Raw genomic sequence first — 23,186 nt, forward strand, 5'->3', positions numbered from 1 at the left:
AACAAACACATTGCTTTGCCTAATGTGGTTATGTTTCTTATTCCAAAAAATATGCAAAGCATAAAGAAAAAGGTTTTGCAACCTCGGATCCTCTTTCTCCTGTGTTTGCTGTTGCATGGCAAATAATATGCATTATGGTATTTAGTTAGCTAAGATTTTGCTTTGTGGTCAGCCACAAATTTTCTCTGGAGTCACTGGAAGATTCAAATACTTGAGGAATCTGGATGTGAGTCAGCACATACTGACCAGAGCTGGGTGAAAAATTATTTCTGTCTTTAAATTTTCATGAATTCAAAATCTTTCTGAAAGTTCATCAGGATGCATAGAAGGAGTGTGTTAAATAGAAAAGCAGAAAGAGACGCACTTCCAGTTTAATCTATTTTCAGATCTCTTTGTAAGATTAAAGGTTGAAATGCCCTCTGTGCAGCTGGGGGTGAATATTGAGTCTTTCTCTTGTGAAAATGTGAGTGCATTTGCCATCCTTTACTCTGCTGCTACTGGTCAAGACTCTCTTTATAGTTGCTCTGCACTGAATGAACAATTCATTATTTTCCCTTTATCTTTTAATGGAAGCTGGAGTGATTCCAGACAGTCCAGGCAGGGAACAACCCCACTCCTGAGCACCCTTTAGGTTGATGATGTGATGGTACTTCCCTGAGATGCAGGATGTACATGCAGTTATTTTTATTTCACCTTAATTCTCTTTTCTCACCCTTTAGCTTAGTGCCTAATTATGAGATAGATCTTTGATTCAGCTAGAACTGATATATTTGCCCAGCTGAAGATAGATATTTCTACAGAAAACATCCATTTCATTGATCTGGTTTGGGGAGGTTTGACCCATCAGCTCCTATGTGTTTTATCAGAACCATTGCAACTGCCTCTGGATATGTATTTCATATGAGTAATGGCCTAAAACATCTTAAATAAAATGTGTGACTAGCAAAGCAGATGGTGAATGAGAAAAAAGGAATTGGTTATGCCTGATAAGATTTTGAAATGTCATGTGGAAGCTGTGTAGAGAAGAGCTTGGTAGCAGAAACCTTCTCTGAGATCAGGCATAAAAAAAGCACACAAGAAATGTCAAAGATGAATGAATGAAAAGGAATGGGTAAAGAGGCTAATGAGGTAGTCAGCCTTTAAAAATAGTTAACCTTTGAGTCCTTGGAATGTGTAAAAATCCTCAACTGAGTCTTTGGATGCTTTGGTTTTTCTCTGCTAAGTGACTCCACACTCCTCTTTGTGAAGTGAGGACTGCAAAAAAAAAAAAAAAAATCTTCACTGGTCTTGGACAAAAACAAATTTCATAATTTGTTTATGAAAACCCCTAACCAGATGTGAGAAAAAGCTGCTTTGGTGTCAAAGAGAAGCAAGGCCCAACTTGGAAAGATGAACGTGGCTCTGCTGAAACCTCCATCAGAAGGGCTCTCCAAACAGTTTTTACCTTTCACACATGTGCACTTTAGTCATGCATACTTGTACAGCTAGCACAGACCTCAGCAGCAGAAGACAAAATAATTAACAAAATTAAATTGTGATCTGAATGTTTTTAATCAAAAGGCATTGGTGCGAGAGGAAGAGAGTGCCTTAAAAATAGGTGGTTCTGTGTGGTGCTGCAGATTCTGAACTAAACTTTATGACCATGTTCTTCATTGCAAAATCTATAAATACTTTTTTGGAGGGGGAAGGAGGGGACAGAGAGGGGAAGGAGGTTAGGAGGGGAATGAGAATGAAGTAAAACAAAATTCCTTTTTTTTTAAAAAATGGAATGCTAACCAATCCCTTGGCAACAAAGGCTATGTTTATTTTTAATTAAAAAATAACATAGCTGGGTTGACTTCAGTTTTCCCAGCTGCTATTCTTCCATCACAACAGCTCTCTGGCCACTTTTCCCTTGCTGATTTCTTTCATCATTTGCACTTAGCTTGTATGTGTTACATGGATTTTATGTAATATTTCCTACCACTGAAGGCAAGACTAACAGTCTAAACAAGTAGCTGGGCCTCAGTCATCTTGATTCTCATCTGCAGTACCTGAGCATGCCCTTCCTCTTGGAAAAGTTCTAGGTGTGACCAGGATAACTTTTTTCCATGTGCACATTCCTTGCTGTTTATATGAGGAGAGATTCAAAACTGCATTTTGAAGTTATGACTTGTAGTTCATTAAAATAAATGGAGTGGGTTTGGCAAAGCTCAGGCATCACTGAGCACACAGGTAGTATTTGAAGGCTGACAGGCACCCTTGGTGGTTTTCCTCCAGATGATGGATTGCAAACTGCCAGGTCTTGTGTTTGCACAAGGAGTGAACAGGTAGAAAATAGACAATGCTTGCCATGCCTTCTCCTGCAGCTTCATTTCCTCCATCCGTGGGGCAGGACAGGAAGAAGTCAGGGTGATGATCCATTTTCCAGCATGGGGTGACAAAGCTGGTTCCTTATGGTGCCCATCTGTAACAATCAATCTGCTCTCCTGAGCAGACCAAAATTTCAGTATTTGTGTAGCCATCTAGAGGCTTTTGAGTATTTAGGCATATCTGCTTCTTTCTGCAGGCATTTTTAATTAAATTAAAGTTGAGATAGCAATGCTGCAGCCTTAGGGTTGGTGTAGCAAGAATGTGAACAGGAGTGAGCAAATAAGCTGGAGGACAGTAGAGCAGAGAAAAAAATGTGGCAAAACCATCAAGATGTGATGTAAATAAGATGCATGAAAACTTCTGGGGTAGAGTAAGTGGATCTGAACTCAAAGGGTTGTGTACCAGTCATCTCCATTAAACACTGCCAGCAGTGGGAGCTGAAAGCATCAAAGCTCCAGCTGCTCCCAGAAAGTAGCTGGAACAAAAGCAGTGGTTTGTTGGGTCACTGAAACAGCCTATGGAGGAAGATACATGTATTAATCACCAATAATGTGGCTACTGGGACATTCTTTGTGATGCCTGATTTGCAAGCTTTCCATACCTAATAAAGCCACTTAAGAGTTTTTTTGCAATGGGTTTTTGGATGGTTCCTGAGTAAGTGGCAGCATTCTGGTGCACTGTGATATTTTTCCTCTGTGGAAGTTTAGCTCTGTTCATCTTGTCTCAATCAAAATGCAGAAATTTTTAAGCCCAAATGCAGAGGGATGTTTATAATTTGAGGAAATTACATTATCCAAGAATTCTTAAGGTGCAAGAAGGGAGAGATTGGAGGTTTATGGGAAAAACCCCCAAAACAGGTAGGATCAGAGGTAGGAAATACCGGGACAATAACAATAAGGAGTAGGAGGAAGAGGATCTGGGCCAAGACATTGGTTTAATTTTGGTATAGCAAGAATGTGAACAGGAGTGAGCAAATAAGCTGGAGAACAGTAGACTTGAGGGAAAGCAGCAGAAGAGCAGAGGAAAAAATGGGGCAAAACAATCCAGATGTGATGCAAACAAGATGCACAAAAACTTCTGGGATGGAATAAGTGGATCTGAACTAGGTTATCCTGTGAGGAAGGTGGTAGAGAAGGGATGTAGAAAGTGAAGAGGATAACTTTTTTCCTCCTTCTTTTCTTCCATTTCAAAGTTTCTGGAGGATGGTTCAGCAAACTGGTGTGTGCTTCCTGTGGGAACTGGAATGCTGTGTCCTTCCCTTGTTTTTGCAACGGAGCAGCATTGGCTCATTTCCAATTTCTTGTTTTGGAATGTAATGCATTACCCCTTGTAAAGATGGTTTATTTGAGATAGTACTTAAAGATTTGACAATAATCAAATAAAACACAGTGCTTGTGATAACTTAATCATTTGTCCCAAGTCTTTATAGATGATTAGAGAATTGAAATCTTTTGAGCTGAGTGTTGCTGGGAAAATACTAGATTGTCTTAGCAGGAAGGAGGTAGGAGTTTAGAAAGTAAAAGTTAGTCTGAACTAAAAGCTGAAATAAATCCAAAAGAAAAGAAAGTGGAACCAAATGTTTCCCTCCACAGAATTTGGGAACACTCATTCTTAGGGTTTGATTTTGACTCCTTTTAGAAACCTTCCCCAAGGACCAACCTAGAAAATGGAAGCAAACCTTTTGCCTCATGGAGAAGGTGCTCTCCAGGGACTTTGTGCTATCCTATCTCCACAGAAAAACCCATGTGAAGGGAAGCCACAGAAGAGGTTCACATGAACCTTCCCTGCTGAGGGAATGCCTTCATTTGCACAAAGCTCTTTTCTGAACTCTTTTTATTTTTTATGGGAGCTGTGAGCTCCAGGATCCACAAATAGAAACTTTTAGTGCTGGCACTAATCCTGTCAATCAAAATTCTTCTCAGAAATGCCGTTAATTAAACTTCCCTGAAAAGGATACAGCTCACAGAATTTTCCCTGCAGCCTCCTCTCTTCCATTCCACTGGTGTGTTTCCATTCCATAGCTGAAGATGACACAGAAGAGGAGAAAATCAGAGCTTTCACAAGAGATCTTTTTGTTGTTTCAAATTTGTTAGCTTTCTCTGTTTCTTTTGAGCAGATTCTTTTATTTGAAATGTTGAATGATACTAGCAGCTGTCAAAATATGCTTTAAAGCAGGCAGTCTCCATTTACTGTCTGTGGGAAGAGACTATTTTTGAATTATTATGCCGTATTTTTTATGGATTATTAACAACTTGGATTAGAGCTCTGAGCTTTCTGGAACTCTCTTCTGAAAGGGACAGCGAATTTGCAAGGAATTTGGGACTTTTTATTAGCAGTAAAGAGTTCCCCTCAGAAGCACGTTCTGTTGCAGACAGGCCTGCATCCACTGCCAGTGATGTAGAGGAGCTCATGTTCAATTTCCAGATTAAAAACAGGGCTATCACCAGCTTTGGCTTTTAAAATTTAAAATGTTTTCTCTTGCGAACACAGAATTTGAGAGGGGGATGCTCCCCTTCAGCTGGCTTTTCTTTGCTTTGCATGTCGCTGCTCTGTTGGCAGTGAGGTTTAGTGAGGACAAATGGCTGCTCTGGAGCAGGCCCGGCCTGCTCCTGCTGTCCCTGTGAGAGCAGCAGGTCCTGCATGGAGCAGCTGAGGAGCACAGCCCTCTGTTTGTTCCTGTGGTCAGTAAGTGCTGAGCAAAGCAGGAAGAGATGAGGAGTCTGGTTTGCTGCCCATGTGGATGCCACTGCTGCGTGGTTAGCAAATGGTTTCTGCTTAGTAGCACAAATGTGGCCAAAGAAGGAAGCAAGTGCTATATTTGCATGACCAAGGATGCTGTTCCAGCCCACAACTGTGCAGATGCACACATACTTTGCTTATTTGTTAGTCTCTGCTTAGATGCACACATACTTTGTTATTCTCTACTTTCAGGAATTAGCAAGCGCAGATCTCGCCATCAACTTTCACGCAGAGCTGTACCTAGCCTTCCTTTTGGGTGTGTTTAACCTCAGGAAGCATTTGGCTTTCTTTCCTGTTCCATGCCAGGATGTGCAGAATGAAACCCTGTTTGCAGAGCAGTCATTGTATCTGGAAGATGTTCACTTTTGTTGAGAGAAAATCATTGTGAATGCAAGAGGAGTGGCTTTCCTCCAAAATATCAGTGTGTCCTGCTACTGTCAATGTACCACTCAAGTCAGTGTAAGGATAATTGGATTTTTAAGATGGTGGAGGGGAAATTTGTCATTTTCTGAAGCTTTGATGAGTTTGTCATTAGGAGGATCTTAGATCTTCCCCTTCCCTTCTGCCATACTGCTTTCTCCTTCACACAACTTTTCCCCCAGGAGGTGGCTGCACCCTTCTGGGAGGTGGAGCTCAGGTACAGCAAACTGTGTTCAGCAGAGCATGTAAATGTGTGTTTAGCCTGAAGCCAGTGGGATTTGACTATGGTTTTTAAATGTAACTCAATCACACTGCTGCATGAGGTGTTTTTATTTACTTTGAACTGTTATTTTGCGTTGATAAGCTGTGTGCAAGTGTCTGGGTGAGCAGCTCATAGGTGTGAAATACATATGTCCCCTTTCCAGGTCAAATTCCTTGGGCACCTTTTTTTGGGTATCCTAATGATGGATGAATTTGAGGCTTCTTGTCTGCTGCTGGCAACACTCATTTGCCAAATCCTTGTATTGAAAACTCATCTTCTTACACATAGCATGTCCAAGGAAAAGTTTTAATTGCTCCCTCTGTAATGCCTTCCCACATAAATAAATAACATGACAACAGTGACAACATAAAAATCAGAAGGAGAAAAGTAGTTCTGGAAGAAGTGGGTATTAAAAGAAATATTTCACCTACATTATTTTTTTAGAAAAGGCGGTTTCCTGCTGTCTTTCTCATGACTCACAAGGAAAGAAATCATTTGCACAACAGCCAATATTGAAATCTATGGATAAAAATTCCTAGCTGTAACTGGGGTGAGATTCAAGTTTAACTCTATGGCTGTCACACACTGTGTCTCTGTCACCATGGGAGTAGGGACAGATGACAATAAAAACAACCAAACCAGAGTCTTCCTAAAGGTACCAGTAAAAGGACAGAAATTGAAATTAAAGAAAATCCATTTAGATTTAGGGAAGAACTTTATTACTATGAGAGATCAACACTGGAACAGATTTCCAAGAGAGGCTGTGGTGTCTCCATCTTTGGAAATACTCAAACCCCAGCTGGACCTGGTGCTGGGGCAGCCTGCTTGGAGCAGGGAATTGAGCTGGGTGATCTCCAGAGGTGTCATCTAACCTGCACTGTTCTGTGATTTTGTGAAATATTTGCTATTTTTACTGACTAGAGGATGAGTCCTCTTATCTAACAAGTTGCTAACTCAGAGTGCAGTAGGTAGACCGGGTTACCTCCTTTGTCACAAAGAACATTCAAATGCACTTCTCAACTACTCTTTATGTTCCCACTCTCTCCTACTGATGCAATTTCATTTTCCTAAGTGGTAACACATGAAAGTGGGACTGAAACCCAGGTGTGCTATTTCCCAGACAGCTTTTTAACCACCTTGCTGTCAGGTTTGGGATTGCTCCATTGTTTGGGATGCAATGCTGAATACTTTGTGTGCATACCAGAGCTAACTGTGCTCTAGGTGAGTGAGGACTCTGTCACAGGATTTTTTTTCAGTGTTGGCAGCTGTTGAACCTAATGGAAAAAGGCTGTCATGGAGATCAGTAAATATATGGATTCCACCTTTGACTCAGGCATTCTGGAAGTCACAAGCTGTTGTAGGGTATTTGTGGGAAGCACCATTATATACTTTCCCTGTCCCTGTGTTCTACTCTAAACATCTGATATTGATCACTGCTAGGATCTCTTGGATAAAATGGAATACCTGCAACACAGAGTTTGATAACAGGGCCCTGTAACTTTATTTCCATTCAAAACTACCAGGTGTAATGGAACCAGGCTCATTAACAGAGCAGAGTGCAGTGAAACCATGCTTTTCTTTATTTTTAATAGCCCTCCCCAACCCACATTCAAATGTCACAGGTCAACTGCTGAATGACCTTGAATGGGATTTGTTTTCTCCAGTTTTTATAATCAAGAGAGAGCAACTCCTGAACTTAAGCCACAAAGTACTTCTGATGAAGCATTTTTAAGAACTTCCGATAAAAGCACTTCAGTTACTGAAATTGTGTTTAATGGCTACTGTCCTGTGTTATCTGGGAATCTATGATTCCCAGAATTCCCACTGGGAAAAACAGTGCCCCTGTTAGCTGGAAATTGAGTCTTGAATGTGCAGTGCTGGCTGGGTGGCAAGGCCTGGGGTGCTTTTAATGCCATTGCACAAATGAGAGCAGAACATGAACCCAAAGTTTATGGTCAGGGGAATTCGAAGGACTGAGGAATCAGGAAAAATGGTGCCAATTTTACCACTGAAGATGACAGCCCAAAGCGTGTCCAAACCTGAGGGATGTTTGTTGGATTTATGGAGTCTGTTTTTTGACCTGAGCCTGAACTTCCTTCACGCTTAAGTTGTATAGAAATTACCTTTTTGTTAAATTGTTCATAACCCTCCGTAGTCAGCTTACAATGGAATTGTGGTGGGAGAGAAACTCTTTTGGAAGGCAAGCACTGTGAGAGAATATTTCAGTCATTTTATTGATATCACAAGTTATGTTGCACTTGATTCAGAAAAGTGTTGATTTAGAACAGAACAAATACAAGGAGAGCAGCAGAAGAGGTCTTCATGATTGTGGGAAATAAAATGAAAATATTTTTGGGGGTTGTCTCCATTTTAGAGATCTTGAAGAGATTGAAAGAGAACAAATGGTCTGAAGCAGAAAAGAACTTTTGGACTCAGGACCCTCCAAAAGCATGATCTGAATGTCTTGAAGTTATTCCTGCTGAGAGTCAAATAGGGCATATTAAACCGCAGAAATGAGCAAAGTAAGATTTTCAATTTAGTGGAAAAGTTGGAATTAATTCAGTGACCTGGAAGGGCTTTGTTACTCATGAGTTGAGGCTCTGCACTGATAGAGCCTGGTCTGCTCTTGCTGTTAGCAGGTGTAACCAGGGAGAGGAAGAAGAAGATTTAAAGGTCTTGATTTCTCTTTTCATACCCTGAAAATCAGGGTTGATTTTTTAAATTGTTCTTATTTCTTATGTGATATATGTACAGTTATGCTCAGCATAAAATTGGGGTTGAGATCTCTTGAATCTAGTACTGAAACTCCTAATACATTGAATCAAATTCCTGCCTTTGGCCACCCAGTATTTGCAATAATGTGAATTAGTGACAGGTGTCTTAAAACCTAGAGACCAGACTGTAAAATTGTTGTTGAAATTACAGAGCAGCCATTTATACTGAGTCCTCAAAAGTCTGAGTTTCCAGTGAATAACCAGAAATGAATGCAAGCACCAACCCCATGCTATTATCTTAAAATGACTGAAAATAGGTTGATTTTTAAATAATCCGCTTCCTTTGTTGGCAGCAGATGTTCAACATGAAGGTATTTGGTTCTGAAGAGAACAGACCACTAGAGGCTCTCTGAAGAAAGCTTGCAGTTTTTATTCTTACTCTGGTGTGTCTGTACACTACCAAAGAAGTAGCTGAATGTAGAGGGAAAAATACCCCAGTTCACTGATCTTGTTTTTTCTGCATTTCCTGATTGTGGGTTTCTGCCAGGTCACCCAGAAATTTTTCAGGGTGGGAAGTCCATTCCAATGCATGGCAACCCTTTTAGGGAGCCACCTACTATTCTCAGAGAGCTCCTCCTCACACTCCAAGAAGTTTTGAGTGTCATTGGCTTGTTTAGAGTTGATGCTGTTTGTACAATGATCTCAGGGTTTCTTTTATCCCTTCTGTACCTTTACTTCTGCAAAATGAGTTCTGTTTGCCTATAGAAATTCATTGCTATGAGCTCTTTCCCCCATTTGTAAACTTTGACTTTTAAGTTTGATTAAACTGAATAGTTTTGCATCATCTACAGGCTGTCATCTTACTGTTTATTTGCTTTTGCAGAGTGCTTTTTGTAACATTTTTATACTGCATGGAATATCCTAAATCCTTAGAGGGGTGGGCTGGAAACAAGTCTGTGCTGTGAAAATTCACTGCTGGTCAGACAAGATGTTTCATCTTGTTTTAACAACAGGAATCTGTATAAACTTCACTTCTTAAAGATGTCTTAGTGACTGATTTGGTTAAGAGGTATTGGGAAATCAAAATCTCCTTTGTCAAATTCTAATTTCTAGAGGTTTTGACAGTGGGTTTTATTGGTGTCTTAAAACTTTTAAAGTTTTGTTCCATACTTAAGAAAACCCTAATTTTCTAGGGGTGTTATTAAAGCAGACTTTACCAAAGAAAAATGAAGAATGCAGAGTAATTATACCTTTGCTAAATAAGGTTCCTTTTTTTCTGTTTTTGTATAGAGTTCACCTCATTTTTCTGGAGTCGTCGTTTTGATTCATCAAGCAGCTGGTTTGTTACTGAAAAGCTCAGAATATTTCCTCTGATTGCCTTCCTGTGAGTATGATCAAAGAAGTTACCTCAGACTTCCTCTCCTGTGGTATTCAGAAGCTGGGGGGGTTTATTTGAGGCTTTTTTTTTCCTTGTGTGTTTTCTTATTTCTTTGGAGGCTGATCCAAATTCCTGTGAAAATCAGTGGAGAACCCTGCAGCAGACCCCTGGCTCCTGTCCCTCTGGTGTCACTGACACCAGTGATTACTTTGTTCAGAATTGATAATTAATTTAAAGCATTTCACATGGAATTTTACCTTCAACTCAAAAATCATTGCATTTTACAGTAATCATTTTGTCGGCGTATGGCCATTCTTTTAAAAGCTCTGTTTCTCCACTGGATTTTAGCAATTTTTTCTTTCAGTGGGAACCTTAAATCATATTTATTTGTGTTATGATCATATGCTGGAATGCTGCTATCCTGTTGTGTCTTCTTTTTGGAGCAAGCAGGCTCTGAGAAGTGAGAGACCAAGTAACTGTGTTTACCGACCATTTACAACATGGAACACTTAGACATTTTTTTACAAACATTGTTCTTTCGCTGCCAGAACAAGTGAGGGCTCACAAACCATTTAAAGGAAGTGTTTATAATGTGTGTAAACTTTAGCCCCTCAATATACGGAAATTCCAGGCTGGAGACAAACTGTGGACTGGCTCTAAAGTTTAAGGCAGTGCCTGTGACAGCAGCATGATGGGTCAGAAATATTGCCCCAGCATTGAGCCAGCTCCCTTAAATACCATCATTTTAAGTCAGTTCAGGGTATAAGGAGCTGCTGGTCACTGGTAGGGGATAAATTTCTGTGTCTGGGCCTCTCTGCCCCTCTTTTTTGGCAAGAGCAGTGTGGAGCAGGAGGCACACACAGCAGAAGGCAGGACACTGCTTGCATTGCCTCTCATCTCCAGCAGCCTTCCCTCCCCATCAGGATTGCTGGGCCCGGGCCCATTTCAGCAGGTTTCGTCATCGTCCTTGGGGAAGCAAATTTAACTTTGTCTGCACTTCTGGGAAGGTTTGTGCAAGTGCTGAACGGGTTGATAATCGTTGCAGGCTGTTCTCTGCCCTGGGTGTTGTTCTGCAGTTCTGTGTTACTTTCGAGCCTTTGGTGGGGGGAGTGTTTAAAACTGAAGCCAGATGCAATCTGGTATTTCCAGTTGTAGGAAATGCTGATGTTTCAAAATTAGGATTTCTTTTCGATTCAGAACCGGCCAAAATGTTGTGGAATTTCCCATGGAACACTTCTTCCCATGAGATGTCTTGCTTAGAGTTCCCACATGCTTCCCCAAGTAGTGCGTTTATGAGGTATTTAAATTCCTTAAAAATATGAATCCAGGCAAAGGAGGCCATAGTGTCCAAAAGCAAGGGGGGTCATAAATGTGAGTCCTTTTCCCCTGTGCTGAGGATTGGATGTTCAAACAGAGCAGTGACTGCCCTCCAGAGTGTTTCTGATACCTCAGCAGTTGGAGTTGTATCTGTAGACAGGTGTTGAAAGAAGACACTTTAATCCTCAAAACTGAGGCTGAGCTGGGCCTGGTTCCTTATTTTGGTTCATAAATTGCATCTGAAAATCCACCCTCCAGGGACTCAGTCATCTTCTCCAAATGTAGGATGCAGGGTAAATGTCACCTCTCTCATGCTGAAGTCCCCCTAGTGCTTGCCCAGCACTTGTCAAGGTGACAAAAGAATTCTGTCACAAAGAAGTAAAGGCAAAATCTGATCATATTTTCTATATTTAACCCTCTCTTTCACATGGCAAAGCTGGTTTAACAGGGGGATGAGTTTTAGAGGATATGAATGAAAATACCATGGATTAGGCCATTAGTTGCCTTTAAAAAATCATTAAAGCAAATGTTGTGGACCAATACACTCATTTGGAAAGGAAAAAACCAGCATTATCTCAGTACTAGAAATGACACACTTCTCTGTCTGAATATAAAGGGCAGTAACAGTTTAGCATTATCATGACAGTCCTGTAAAGTCATGTGTTAGCTTTTGAATACAGTCAAACCTGAATTTGGAAAGCAATCTAGCATGCTTATATGAATTACTTTCAGGAATAAGTGCTACCCTCAAAGATTAAGGTTCAGAGTCACTGGGTAGGGAAGATTGTCTTTTATTTTTCCTTGGAAGATTGTCTTTTATTTTTCCTTGGAAGATTGTCTTTTATTTTTCCTTGGAAATGCTTGTTTTGTTGGAAGATGTTTGCCATTAGGAAACATTGTGTAAGAATGGGTTTGGTCAGCTTTTCTCCTAAAAAATCATTTAGGAGAAAAGCATTTTTGTAGAGTCTCTGAAGATATTTTCTATGGCTTTGTGAGGTAAAGTTAGATGGACAGAGGGTCTTCCTTCTCTCATCCCCCTTCTCTACTACTGGGAAAAGGAGGGGTAGAACTCAATCTTGCCCGAGTTTCCCTGTAACTTCTGGGACATCAAGTTACCTCTGAGTACAACTGGGGCACTTTTTGGGAAAAGCTCTTTTGTGAGAGATGAGAGCCTGGTGGGTTTTGTTTTGCTGAGGAGGTTTTACAACTGTTTGGAATGGCTGTAAACAAAGCCAGAGCATCCTTTAAATATAGAAAGTTTTTCTTCATTTAAGGGTGAACCCAAACCTGTTGTGACTCATCCCAAGTTGTGGATTAAAAGCATTTTTTATTTTCCAGGAATTACAGCACATAGGAATTGTGAAATGGACACACTTGGGTAGCTGAAGAGAAATCTGCTTCTGACAAATCATGCCTTGTCAGACAGAGGTTTAAGAACATTTGGAAAGAAAAAATTAACAGAATTCTGAACAAGCAGAAGGATCATATGTAAGGGCAGAATCACTGCTGTGCTTGGGGTGAAGGGAGTGGAGTTGATTATTTGCATCTTCTCAGTAGGTGGGGAGCAGATCCAGCTCTCTGGAGAGGAGGTGGCAGCAATGTGCTGCACTCTGGCAGGGAGTCCATCAGGGAGCAGTGACAAGCAGAAGCTGTGTCTTTGTCCTCTGTGCAATATTGCCCTTCTGAGTCAGGCAATGCAAGCACTGAGGGACAGATAGGCTGGGAGCTGGAGTTCTTCAGTCTTCATAGAGAGCTGCTCTCTCTCAGCTCCATCACAATGAGCTCTCCTGTCACTTAAAAACTGCGTTTCTGTTGCTGCTGCTTTGAACTTCCCAGGGCCATTGTTGGCTTGGTGTGTGTAACTTCACAGAGCACACCTATTTCTCTGATAAATGAGACCAATTGTCCAGAATCCTGATAATGATTACACTGTGCAGCATTACACTGTGTAATTGTGTAATTGTCCTTGCCCACAGTTTGGTGAGGCTTTCAGATTATGATATGCCTTGGCCCAGTATTTTTACATAATGTGGAAGTGAGAAATGGCTGAAATTTTAGAGTATCTTGTCTCCAGCTCATGTTGTGTTGTGCTGGGGTAGCCTCAGAAGCACACCATCCTTGTTAGATGTTGGTATGAACTGAGCTTGAACTTCTAATCTCTGGAAGTTCCCCATGCCTGTTTGCCAACAAGAGACTGATTTTTTTTTTTAAATTTTTTTTTAATTTTTTTTGCAACCTTTTCTCATGTGAGCTCTGTGGGTTTGGAACTGTTGAATCTTTGGCCTCTCACGTGCACTTGAGTCCCTTTACGCAGTTAAGGCATTCTGCTACAGGGGTCTTAAAATGAAAGTAGATGACATTTAATAGCTTAAATGAGAAACAGGTCCCCTAAAAAAAATAAGTGAAATTGGTCTTCCCTAAATTGTTGAGTGCTGACCTTGAAAAAACCCCTTACAGTCTCTTCAGGCAGACTGGAATCTGGAGAAAAAAATACCCCAAACTTCAAGAGATTACCTGAGGCAGGGATTTTTTTCTGCTCTTCTTTTTAGGATAAAATTCTTTTCCAATACACTTAGTACCCACACTTCTGTCTTAAAGCACTCTTTATTTGTCACTGAACTTCAGAACTGATGGTATCGTATTCTCACCCTTCTTTAGGATTTTTAATTTGGTAGTTTTAACGATTTATCTTTAATATGTATTTTGGTTATGTGAGCATGTTAAAGACCCTGTATTTTGAATATTGGGAGGGCTTTTTTAATGTGGGAGGCAATGTTTAAATATTTTGAGAAGGGGGAGGCAAGAAAAGCTGTCATCCATCAAGTGGCATTAAGTCCAACTTTGAAAGCTTGATACAAACTAAATCTGACTGTTAGTGCAGATATGATACAAATTAGCTGTGACTTTATGATACCAGCTGTTCCTCTGACAGGGTAAAAGGGCACATAGCTAGAATAGCATCTTTTGTTGAAAGCAGCGTTTCCCTTTGTTAAATGTGGGAGCCTCAGGCAAAAAAATCGTAGTCCGTAGTTATGTGACATGTGCAGCCTGCAACATGTTCATGGAGCTCAGGGGGCTTTTTACTGATGTTTTTCAAAGTCTGGGTTATCATAAATGTTCTATTTTTGCTGGTTTTATCACTGAGACACAAATCTCTGTCATGTTTTTCCCTCCTGTTAGAAGTGAGGATAATCTAAGTGCTGTTTTCCTTACACATACAAAGAAAATCCTGAATGACAAAACCTGAGCAAAGTCTACAAAACTCAACATAAAATTTAATTGATTTAGTCATTTATGTTAATTGTTCTCTCAATCTTTTTTTTTGTTATCAGAATTTTTAGGGCATTTTATTCCTTAAAAAGTCTACATAGTCTCTAAAAAAGTAACAGCACGAACTGAGGTGTCCTTGCTATATCTCTGACCTTAACACCACACTGACCCTGGCTCACTCAGACAACAGAAATTTGGCTGTAGCATGTAAATAAACTGAAACAATGGGATTTATGAAGAAATCAAATGAATCTTACTTCTGCCACTGGACTAAGAGCCAGGAGTTTTTCAAAATTTATTGCTACAGGTACCAGACATGCTCCATTTGAATCAGTCAGGGAAGGGCAATATTAACACTGGAGTTATGTTGTTGGTAAACAAATACTTAACCAGGAGTACTACAGGGAGTAACACTGGGGCTAGAACTGCCCAGAGAAGCAAAATTTAGGCTGAGTATCTTTTACCCTTTCTTAGCCACTGTGAGAGATGGTAGAGGAAACAAACCCACTTCCAACTGAAGATGCAGAAAATAAAAAATACATGTATGTAGAACTGTAGCAGGCATGTGAGTGAAAGGGCAGAGTTAAGTGTATTGAAAAATATTCACTTCTACTTGTAAACTTCTCGGAGTAACTTTTAAAGATAAATGCATTTCAAAAGAAAAATTGAGGGTGTAATAGCTGTTGAGTTTTCATGCATTGCTGGTGATAATATGAAGCATAAAACAGAAAATTCCAAGCACTACTAAATAGGACTCGGCCATTTCTATTGCAAACATCCAGTTTTACTGCCTAACATCTGTTTCTGAAATTATGTGAAGTATTTATTTAAAATGTCTTACCATGATAGTCTAAGTGACAGGAGAACATCTTGTTTTCATGAGTGTGTAGAGGGGTATGTCAACAAACAAAGGTCCATACATGACATTTGAAGAACAAAACCCAACCACAAGGAGTTCCACATTCTGTCTTGATTTTTTTGTTGATGTAAGAGTCCCCTTAGCCAGCTTTCTCCTCATGGTTATATCCTTGCAAACCTGGAGTATCTCCAAGGAGAGCTTAATGCATCCCTTCCATCCATGCAAGGAGGCTGGGTATGGGAGCACAGGGCTGGCTAAAGAAGCAGCCCAAGTGAAAATGTGTGTGAGATGATAGAGAAATGTGTTAATCACAAATGGGAAGAAACAACCAAGAGGAAAAATGACATGGAGAACTGAAACAGGGCAGCATTTTAGCAAGAAAATTGTGTGCTATCAAATGTGTGATAGCTGCAGAAGCAATCATCCCAGTTTTATGAGTTTTATGGCCATGATATGAGAAGGGATGCTAGCCCCCAAATTCCAGAATTTAAATTAATCTTTCTATTATCTGAAAATGCATGCCTTTTAATGACAACAACTTCCCCCCTTCATTTTGAGTCCAAAACTATTGAGTAGTATTTTTCTGAGCTTCAAGTTGCCATATTCCTCTCCAAGATGCTGACATTCAGTGGTGAAATGATAAATAATATTGGCTCTTTTGGGTGTTTGGGAGAGGGAAGTTTGTACTCAGATGTGCCAGCTGCCTCCCATCCTCTGGGACAAGGTATTTGTGCAGTGATGTGGTTGCAGTGAAATATTTGGGTGTCATTTCAACAGCACAAGGAGACCTGGGGCTTCTGGAGAAGCCTCTTTATCCACAGGGCAGATAGGTTATTCCTAAAGTTGAGTTACTCTGGGATTTATGGTTGATGATAAGGAAAATCCCTTTATTTTAAGTTCCCACTGTTTTGCAGATGCTGATCATGCAAAATGACTAAAGTGTGGGTGTTTCATTTTGTTACCCCTCTGGCTGCCACCCTCATGTTCGTTTATGTCTCAAATTGATTAATTTGTCAGCAAATCTTTATTTGTTATGGTTATTTAGAATCTGAGTTTTCCCTTTGGAGGGAGCAAAACCTCTGTTCTGTAGGAGTAAAATTGGCCAAAGTTGACATTGGAAGTGAGTGAACATTTAAGGATTTGCTCCTGCCAGTCAGTGACATGCTGAACATTAGGTTCATTCCTACATATCTGTATTGATCTTACAGGTTCTTTTCTTTACCCCCCCTTTCCCCTTTCTTTCCATCTCTTGCTTTCAATTTACTTTCGTCTTTTAATTTCTTCCACTCAGCCCAAAGCAAAAATCTATGAGCAATGGTCTTCTTCAAAGCATGGAAGCTGGCTCCAAAACCAACCTTGCTTCAGTTTTAAAACTTTGCTTGAGGGAGCCAGAATCCCTTTACTTAAATGATTTAATTTTCAAGCAGTATGAATCATGCTGCAACTGCACAAACTCTGGCTAGAATGTATTGTACATATGTTTGTTCTTTAGGCAGTAAGGAGAGAATACAGAACTGGAGGTCATTTGAGTTACAACTGCTTTGGGGGATTTTTTTTTTTTTCTCTAAAACATTCCTTCTAACAAATGCAGTTTAAATGGGTTTGTTTATACGGCGTGGAATTGGAAAGGCCCAAACTAACCAGGCTTTACACAATGTGGCCTTCTTCCAAATTAATCTAAAATATTTTAATCCCTCTGGAGTTTCTTTATCCTCTGCATCTGGGCTGTAGTGGAGACACATTTTTAACATTTCTTTGAGGAAAATTACCTTTTTTTCCCCTCCAACAGTACTCAGCAAGGTCAATGGAGCACTGTTATATGCTATTTAAACATCTGAGATTCATCATCTATCTGCACAACAGAAAGAATCACCATAAAAGCTCTAATGAATCCCGACTGCTAGCCAAGTGAGGGAGTCCCCTTACGGATGCTGGGGATTAGAAACAAAGAATACATGCAAAACACGGGTTTTTACACTTCAGCTTTTGCAATTAATAGCTAAACTACCCCTCAAGAAGGGAGCGGGGGTTGTTTGTGACCCCCAGAACAATTCTGGCAAATCACACCATGCTGGAGCCAAGTGCTGAAGTCATTGCTGGGGCCAGAATGTCCTGTGGGTCTGGCTGGGAGAAAAGGGGTTCACTCCCCTTGTGGGACCAGCCTGGAGGGGCTGCTTGCTCTGGGAAAGGGGATGCTCCAAGCCATGGGCAAGTTCCCGTGCTGGCCATCTCAGCCTCTCCTTGTGTGCCTTTTCTTGCTTTTAAGCCTTTCTTGCTTTTCTTGTTCAGTAGCAGGCTTATGAGGCTGTGCTTGTTTTTACTACCTCGAAATTGAAATTCTGAGAGAGGCCTGAAAATTTCAATTTTTTCTAAAATTATTTATCAGGCATTTCATAAGCCACTGCTGCTTATGAATCCTTCAGTTGCCTGTAGTTCCAGTCAGCCTGAAATGGCCACAGGGAGAAGATGAAGCTTGGATTTTTGGGATATTTTATCTGGAAAACTTAAATATAGGCATTTTTATCTGAAATAATGCTATTTAGCTTTGCTTTTCTTTTGGTTTTCCTTTGTAGATGACACCAGGGCTGGTTTAATATCTGTGTTTGTTCTAGACTCATTGATCCTCTGAATCCTGCTGGATCATGATGTTCAGATTGTCGTAGTTGAGACGTTCACAATACAAAGCAAACTCCATTTTCAGAAGGCTTCAGACCCATTTTTATTATAGCATGCATGCTTTTTATAAATTCTTACAAAACTCAGGAGTTTACACTTGGTCAGGAAAGACAAAGTGCTTATTGGAGTAGACAGTTGCACGTTTCTCTTATTTATCCTTTCTTTCTTGGTTTCTGTGTTAACAACCTAGATAGGAAATTCTTTCAGGAGTAAATCTGGATCCTCTTATCAAAATTCTCTCTGTCTCACAGAGGTCTCTGTAAAACCTCTTCCCCATCAGATAACTTTAAGACTGAACCTCTGAGGGAAAAATGAAATACTGAAGACCTCTGTCCTCTGAAGGGTTTTACCACAGCTGGTTTTTAATTCTCATCACTGAGTCCTGCAGGGACTGCAGAGAAAGGAGCTTCTCTGCCAACCCAAGGACAGGCTGGTGGCTTTGTCCTTAGTCCTGGTGGATTTTTCCTTTCTCAGCTATAATGTGTAGGGAGCAACAGTGTTCTCCTGCACAGGGGCCTGCAGGATGTGGGCTGTGGGACGGCACACTGGGACAGCGATGGGCTGGGTAAAATCATCTACCCAGACTGTCCCTGCTTTCAAATAGTCATACCTATCCCAAACACATTTTCCCCATAGTCAGAGGTATTTTGGGACCACTGCAAGCCATACAGTAATGGAATAAATTCCAAGTGCAGCAGGAGACCACATTGAAGGGAAAACTCATTATGTGCCAAGGGCATTTCTTTGACTTTTTCTACCGGTGCTGGAAAATATCCCCTAAATAATACATCTGGATGTGGAGGAGAAGAGAGGGAAAAGATGAAAAACAATCCTTTAAATTCAGTAGGAGCCTATTTAATGGCTTGTTTAATCTGCCAGCTGGCACAGCATTGACTTCTTGCTGCACATACTTTAAGAAGACCTATGTAGTTCTTGGAAGTGAGTTTATATTAAGTTGTAGAAACTTAAATATGGATAAATTGGCAAGGTTGCTTTTTGGTACTTAATAGAAATCAAGAAACTGCTTAGTCATCTCCAAAGATATTTGTCTCCTTTTTAATATAAATACCAAAACAGTATGGACTTAAAGCAGTAGCAAAGATAGTAAAAATTCAGATCTGTTCCCTGGGTGTGCCCTCTTTGAGATATGTGCACATTCTTCAGACTTTGAAATAATGTGTATTCCCTATACAACACCTTGCTTTGGGCAGTGTTTTTATAATGCTGTTTGTGGCACCATTTTCTTTGAAGTAACGTTATGAGTTTGCACATTATGAATTTGTGTCTTGCGCAGCATCCCTGGCTAAGAAAACTGGTGCTATCTTTAGTGGATTTTATTAGGGGTGTCTTGCAGATGGTATCACCTAATCGGTTCATTTATTTTATGTGACTCTAAGTGTTGATGCATTTGGATTTTAAGTGGCTTTGTGTAAAGGTAGATGGGTGCAACTGAGAGCAAACTTGATGTTCAGTGTGATGTAAATAATTACATTTACACTTCCTGAAAAGTCAGGCTGCACCAAGATGCATGTCTTCTGTTTTCAGTTACTTTCAGTAGTGGAAAAGCAAGGGAGAAAGGATTTAACTAGAGAGCAACCTGTCTTTTATGTTTAAGGGACTCCTTTAACAGGATCTGAAGTGGCACTTGTCAGTATTTACAAGTTGTAAAGGTTTTATTAGGCTCAGGTAAGCATTGAAAAATCTGACTGTTTGTTTATGATTTTCAGATGTGGATTTTATTTTCTTTGTTCTCCTTAAGAGTGCAAGCTATTTTCAGGTTAGTGTGTTTTGGTTTTTTTTTTTTTTTTAATCTGGAGTATGGTTTGCAAGTTTGCAAGCATTATCATCTGGGACTTTGGTTTGATTCTTCTCTCTACACATCCAGCTACATTTTGTGGCTGTGAAAAATGGGCTTCATGTGCCTTTGGTGCCCAGAACTTACACTGTGAGCAGTTATGTGTGCTCATGTCTGAGCTGGGTGGAATTACATGGCAACAGGGGAGGCTGGAGGAGAGCCCATAGGGGTTTTGGAAGCATAGGGAAGAGGATTTAGTGAATGGTAGTAGGTAACATTTAGTACAGAAATGGATTTTTTCCCCCACCTATTTCTTTGATGGATTTTTTTCTTTTTTTTTTGCCTCTGGACCACACAGACATTTGAGGCACTGTTCCTAAATAAATGAAGAATTTTGAAAATTTATTTACTTTATGCAGTGCTCAAGCGAAACTTTCTTTTGTCACGTTAAAACAAAGCATTTATGTGTGACTTTGTGCACACAGGACACTGCCAGGTCTCACCTGTCTTGTTTATTTGACTCTGAGCCAGGCCAAATCCTCACTGTTTTGGGTCTTCTGGTTTGGTGACTTGTTTGTTTCCTTGTTTTCAGCTCAACTCAGCCCATAGTGGAGGTGTATGATGTAGACTTTGAGGGATACACATCTATTTTGTGATACCCTGTTTGCATGGTCATGTTGAAAGGCTTTGTGTTTGTGCTGCCCTGCTTTACTTCTTTAAAGCCAGGACTGACCTCCTGCTTCAGCTTTCAGCCAAAATGACATGGAACTGCTGCTCATTAGAGATAAATTAATAGACCTACTTGGCAGGAAACAATCTGGGTTTCATTTTTAAAGATGACCAGAAGCGTGAGCTGGAAAAGCCCAGCAGAAATTTCTGCAGCTGGATCCATGCCAGGAGGAATTCCAGAAGTTTCCATGATGTTCTGCCATGGAATAACTGGACTTGGAGCTGCTGTGTGTCCATCATGGTGACATGTGTTTTTTAGTGTAAGTGTAAAGATATTGGGCAGGAAGATGAGTTGAGGGTTAAAAGCAACTGGCAGCACCTTGAAAATTTGTGATTCATTTCTTCCAAGGAACTGGCTGGATTCAAAATACTCAGTGTCTCTTGGGGGAAAACTAGTTCAGCATCAGCAAACCAAAGAACTTTAGTTGTGTTGTGGTTTTTTTGGTCATATTTCTATTTTCTTTAAAAATGTAGGGATGATGTCTAAAACCTAGTATTGTTGCTTGGTGTTGACTCAATAGAGCAAGCAACAGAGACTCCCTCAATGCTCATTAGAGTTGATCCTAGAGCTGGATCCTGGTGCTGCATGTTTTAGCACAAAAAGGGTTGGAAACACAAAACTGAAACCACAGTAAGCTGGCTGCATTGTACCTTCATATTATTTTCTATTACTATTTTATGACTGACTATGTAGCTTAATGTATCATGATTTTCTGTTTTGAAACACGTTCCAGAAAACATGTGGAGTCTGAAGCCTGGCTGAGTGAATATTGCTGTTGGAACCTCACCTTAAGATTTGCTCAAACATTTTATTATTTTTAATGGCATTGCCTTAGCCTTTTAATTCAAGATGTGAGAGATACAGAGAAAGTGTGTAAATAGAATGCTAAAACATTTGTAAACCTGCTTGGGAACAAATACATTCAGGAAATGTATTGGTGAAGCCTCTCCACAGTTGTGCAGAGCTTCTGCCTGTGTGATACTCTTCTCTATTCTCTTTTTTTTTTTTTTCCTAGTAGAAATTGGTGGGAAATTGGCATTGTCATTTAACAGAGCAAGAACTGCACTAATCTTGTGATTAATTAGCAAAATGAAGATCTTTACTGGTAGAAGCAGATAAAAGGCAAGGGTGACTAGTGAGTGATATCCCATGAGCTTGCTTCCAAGTGTTTGATTGCAGGAAAAAGTGATCACAAGTCAGAGCTCAGTTGGGGATGAAGCACTTTTACAAATGGTTTTGTGGACTACAAAATCCCTTATATTTTTTGTGTTTTGCCTCATTGACATTACCTGGGTTATTCTCGCTTATAGTTAAACATTGGTAAGGGGCAATGAAGCTTTCTCTGCACTTTGTATCTACAGCAAAGGCTGTGTTTCCTCAGTGGTAATGGTACATGTGAAAATAACTTATTTCCCACAAGTAAGGATTGAAAGAGTAAAAGCAATTCTGTCTTTGCATGTGTGTGCATAAAGATACGAGTGCATGAAGCAGCCTATATTGGCAAAATCTGAGATTACACCAGCTTCTGGCATGCACAGTATGCCCATGGAACTTCCATTGTGCATATTAGATGATTCTGGCCTGTGAGGGTGGAATCCAGCCCTGATTGAAGTCTCTGGGAATTGTGCCAAGGATTCCAACAGGACCCAAGATTTCAGCTCTAGCTTGTATATGAATAATATTTCAGTGCCTTCTGATCTTTGGGGACCACATATTTGAAATAATTCAGAGGACACTTGGAGGGGAGAGTCAAGGGTCAATGCTCCTGCCATGAGAACCAGTGGCTGTGCCAGCAGCTTCCAGCTATGTCCTGTTTCTTCCTTCTTCTGCTAATGGGAAATGATGGACAAATGTCACAGAGATCAGGGGTGGGACCAGTACATGCAAATCCAAATGCCAAAAGAAAGATCTGCCTGGCCCTTAAATCAATGTGCAGTGGAGGAGAGGAGAGGAAGGAAGGAGGAGGAGTGGAAATGGCAGTCAGCCTGCCTAAGGGAATAAAGATAAATGGGGACTTTCCACTGCAACTGGCTGGCTCTGAGATGAGAGCTCCTGCTGCTGCAGCAGCACCAATGTTTGCTGACACCTCTGGGGCAGTGCAGCTCCTGCCCCAGGGCTGAATTCGTCATGGGTACAAGAAATGGACCAGCCATGGATCATTAGTGGCAGACCCTGATGCCTTAGGGTTTTGGCTTTTGTAGTTTTCATATATTTGCAATCCTGCAATTCTTAACTCTAAACTCCATACAAAATGTTGGCTCCTGTCTTCCCCTTTTGGTCATACAAAACAATTTCCTCTCCAGGCCTGGGAATCAAGGACACCTCACTGTGTCAGGCCTCAAGAAATGTAGAGGAAAGTGAGCTGGGAGCAGGGAGCAAACTCGGGGGAAACAGCTTCATTACTTCACTGAAGCTTTAATTGGAAGATTCACCCTCAAGATGCAAATGGACCAAATTTATAAAAGTATGAAAGCTGTGACCCGTTTTCCATTTTTGGGTGTTGCCCCTGAGGGGCTTTGTCTGCCCTAGGAGTACCTGAAGGCCCTTCAATACATGTAACTGCTTTTTATTCCCTTAATTTTGTCTGGCCTCTGTTTTTAGGTAGTCCTGAAAAGGCATCAACCCAAGGAGTGAACTCTGGCAGGAACAAAATTCTATAAAAAGCTCCCTGTCA

The 23,186-nt window shown here is 40.5% G+C and overlaps 1 protein-coding gene across 7 annotated transcripts in view; it reads left to right on the forward strand.

Moving 5' to 3' along the window:
* Window positions 1-23,186, forward strand: part of CALD1 (caldesmon 1) — a 162,338-nt gene that overhangs the window by 55,046 nt on the left and 84,106 nt on the right. For all 7 annotated transcript variants that reach the window (XR_012580132.1, XR_012580133.1, XR_012580134.1 and 4 more), the window contains one exon: window positions 9,778-9,871. The gene's annotated coding sequence lies outside the window, so the exon portion shown is untranslated. The remainder of the gene's footprint in view (window positions 1-9,777; window positions 9,872-23,186) is intronic.

This window comes from Zonotrichia albicollis, chromosome 4, assembly GCF_047830755.1.
Source record: "Zonotrichia albicollis isolate bZonAlb1 chromosome 4, bZonAlb1.hap1, whole genome shotgun sequence".
Classification (NCBI taxonomy): Eukaryota; Metazoa; Chordata; class Aves; order Passeriformes; family Passerellidae; genus Zonotrichia; species Zonotrichia albicollis.